The sequence below is a fragment of the Clytia hemisphaerica genome, unplaced genomic scaffold (genome assembly GCF_902728285.1).
Source record: "Clytia hemisphaerica strain Z4C2 unplaced genomic scaffold, Clytia hemisphaerica genome assembly, whole genome shotgun sequence".
NCBI classification, from domain to species: Eukaryota; Metazoa; Cnidaria; class Hydrozoa; order Leptothecata; family Clytiidae; genus Clytia; species Clytia hemisphaerica.
This window is the reverse complement of record NW_027104448.1, coordinates 772,131-776,438: the sequence shown is the minus strand read 5'-3', so window position 1 is coordinate 776,438 and position 4,308 is coordinate 772,131.

Below are 4,308 nucleotides of genomic sequence, written 5' to 3'. Positions count from 1 at the left end.
TTCATTTTCAAGTCTAAGAAAGAAGAAAAAAATATGTAAAAATATATAGAAATCCATATAATATTTGTTGTAACAAACACATCATATCAAACATACATCTTACCCTTACAATTTCAAAGCATAACTGAAAAAAAATTCTATTTCACGTCAAATCAATCACAAGCGCCTTGCTCTTGTATTCGTTTTAGTGTTTAACCGACGGTTTTAATTTCTTTTATCTTGATAGCCTCTAGGGTCATTAACTCAGCCTCTACGGAAACGCATAGATGAATCAACAATGGAAACGTCATCTATTGTTAGAGTTTTATTGCATCTACTAAAATGTGATCCACACGGGACTTGAGACATAGCGATGTTCTTTGAAAACGACTTAGTAAATGTCGCATCGTTGACCGACATAGCTCGCGTTACAGCGAGGACAACAAATTTGGTAAACTACGAAGCTTCTCATCTCTTTCTCAATAGTGGGCTTTAAGGGCAATAAACATGATCTCAGTTTTCTCGTTGTAAACACAATGATGCAGGGCGCATTACATTTTCGTAGAGCATTCGAAAACTTTTCACTTATTTTGCCTCGATACTCAACGTAAACTTTCATCTTTTATACTTTTTAACTTAACCCTAAACCCTACTTTTTCCTAGTTTTTTCGGGTTTTCGGTCAATATTGGCCTAAATTACCTATTTTTCTGAAGTTTTTATACATATTAGAGGTATATAAATTGTTACATTCTAATCCTACTTTTTTCTAAGGAACATTTCAGCCCAATTTGAGGGTTGTAGCATCAGCAGATCAGGTTCTATGGTTTTCTTTTCAGGCAATAAAAATTTTGGGCATAAAAAAGGCCGGAGAATCGCGAAAAATTGAACAAAACAAAAAATATCTCAGATTTGTGTTATTTGGGTCCCAACGGACCAAAAATAAAAAATTGGAGCCTTTAATTTTGAAAAAATAAGTCTCTATTATAGCCCACTTCTATTGATAACGTCAACAAAAATTCCAGACCCATGGAAACAAATTAATTTTTGCCAATTTGATAATGAACCTTTCATTTCATTAAACTTAATTTACATGAAATATGGTGTTTTCAGGAGTAGTCAATAGTTGTGCTGGGGATGTTCGCATAATAAAAATTTAGTAAGGCAAAAATCTTCAATCCTTATCATATTAACAAAATTAAGTGTGAAGCTTTTCTAATCCATGGTAATTACGAGAGTGTGGAATAAACAGGGAGTTTGGAATTTAGAAAAAAATAATTGCCGAGGGGGTGGTATAAAAATGTCCTGGGTGAAAAATAAATGAAAAAGGAGCTGGCATAGACGAAATAAGGCAAAAAGAAGGAGTTTTGAAAAATATATTTTCCGAATATTAATAAGTGGGAGGCTGGAATAAGGAAGTCCTAGGTGGAAAGTTTTCGAAAAATTAAAAAGGTTGTATCTGAAAGGTCCGTTAACACAGTTCTTAAAGATAAAATTTATGTTGTTATGTCTGGAAATTATGCTGACATTAGCATTTACATCATTTTTGACATCTTGTCCTTTATAACTACTTTTGATTGGCTTCACTTTCAGATATTTTCAGAGTTTTGGTGATTTTCTGAACAAGCATTGAAAATGTTTTCCAACGGAGAAAACATAACAAGAAGTTCTCATTTTACCCAGAAACCAATTCTGATCTACAAAATACACAAACATGTGCCATTTTTCGACCCTGAGATATTTATATGATCCATCTTTGAACCCCATAACCTATTGCGAGGAGATTAAAAATAAAGGACGTTCAAGATATATCGATCAATTTTTGTTCAGAGCATTGATTTTGGGTCTTGAAGTTACTGACATGTGATTTTTAATGGTTTTTACTAACCCCCTGTTTCGAGAAAAAAAATGTTCACATCTCGAAAAGTCATAAATCTCCAGGAAAAAGAATTTGTCATGGGGGGATGTTTTATATTGCAGGAAGAATTTTGTTTTTGAGATGAATTCTATGGCAAATCTAGTTGAATGCACTTTTTTTTTCCAGTCTTCGAAACTTAGGGCTCAAATTTGTGAAAAATAAGAATCACGACGCCTATTTCAATTTATGTAATTTTTATAAAAAAAAAACTTAGCTAAAAAATTGAAGAAAACCACTTTTTTAAAGGTTTTGATGAAGAAGGAAGGGTTCACAAAAACTTTTCGAAAATATATTTTGAATTCGGCTAAAGATACACCAAAAACGCAAAAATTTGTTCATAATATTCTTTCTTCACTGGTACTTAGCTCCTCAAAATTGAAATATTAGGAAAAGTTTTTAATTTCTTCGTCATTGATTTTTTTCAGACAGAAGGAAAATAATTAACCAAACAAAAAATGTATAAAATGTTACAGTTCCTCTATTGTCTAAGTACACGAAACAGAAATTTTCACAATTTTAACCTAAGTTTTTACCTGTCACTATTTACACAAGATCAAATTACAAGGTGATCAGAAGAAAAAAGAAAATATGAAACTATTTTGCGATATTTTGTCCTTGTCTGTAAACAGACCCGAAATCTACGGAAATTTCAAAATTCATTGCCGTAGAGGGTGTACTACGCTACGTTTTACGTAAGATACACGCTGGTACAGAGAATGCTTGTCCGCGGCGGGGCAAAAGTCACTTTGTCCTACCCCCTGGATCACTAAAAAATGTTATATCCTCCACCCCCATATACAATTTTTTTCTGGAAGACCCTATTATACGTTTTATATCATATTTTTCCAAGCCAAAGTTAGTGTGAAATTGGTTGATGGCACCATAACATGGGTTTCTAGGCAACCACTGACCCTCCTGTAACTTCTTTTGAAGTCTGAAAAGAGCTGAAAATTTCCACATTTTGATACAATTTTGATACTTTTACGTAATCGACAGAGCGAAACCTTTGGTAACCCTTTAGCAACGAACACATAGAACAGGACCCTACAATTGAGTCTTTCCCCATAGCAAACCTCTTAACTTTGAACCTTTGACTAGAAAAAAGATCAAAAATGTTGATCAGAATTTTGTGTTCTTTCCCACCTCTAAAGCATTATGAAGAAATTTTATTTACCCTCCAACTATTATGCCGTAAAATATGTAAATAATAGAAAAATATGCCGCAAATATTAGAGTTATTGTTACTTCCGGTCTTCCGGAATGTTATTAATATCTTAATACGTCAGTCAGAACCACTACATAGAAATGGCAGCTATTGCCTTAACGGGAAATATTTCCCGAACGGGAAGGTGAAAATAACCCAAAAAGGAAACTGTTTCCAGATTGAAAATTTCATCACTTTTCAGTTTCCCGTTTTGGTCAAGAACTTTTCATTGTTCCCGAACGAGAAGTTGAATTTTTGTAAACAAAGCAGATTTTTGTTTCCCGATCGAGAAAAAGTTTCCAAATAGGGAAGTTTTTAATTGGGAATGGGGAAAGTAGTGGTTTCAACTGTACGTAGACTTCACCTACTGACCTCTTGACTCTACGGAGGAGAGTGTCTATGATTTTCATGTTTTCTTTTCAAAACACAGTGAGATAGATCCACATATAAAAACATATTTTAGAATAACCGAATAACAATAAAACCATTTGACAAAACCGCCTTTTCTAAATTTAATCTTTCGAAACGCAGTGTAAAGAAGCACAACGCAATGCAATGTAGCAAAACGCGGTGCAATGTAGCAAAACGCAGTGTAAAGAAGCAAAACGCAATGCAATGTAGCAAAACGCAGTGTAAAGAAGCAAAACGCAGTGTAGGGAAGCAAAACGCAGTGCAATGTATCAAAACGCAATACAATGTAGCAAAACGCAATGCAATTAAGTAAAACATAATGTGCAAAACACAAAAACTCGTTTGGCCGCAAAGGTACACTCATGCTTTCAGATGATCGAATATTACAGAAATTTGGAGTCAGAAAAACTTAGAAATACGATTACTTTTGAGATCAATAGAGAAAGTGCGTACGAACAAATTTTGAAGTTGTACAAAAAGAGAACGATTGTTCTCAGCAAAATCGAATTCAAGTTTATGGGTGAGTCAGGAACTAAGTAAAAGTGCTTGGTACCACACCTGACTCTAGGCTTTGTCTTCATCTTGCCATTTCCTTTTTCTTTGTATAATTGTTTGTTTGAATGTTTTGTTGTTTTGTATCATATTTGTTGGTATTGTCGGTCGAGCAATTGGGGTGTGATGATGTTTCAGCTTTTGCTGAGATTATGTTGAGGGTAGTGTTCTGATCCATGAGAGATTTTCAAACTTTTCTTAGATTTAAAAGCCGTTCTCCTTGAGACATTGGATAATGATGAGCTT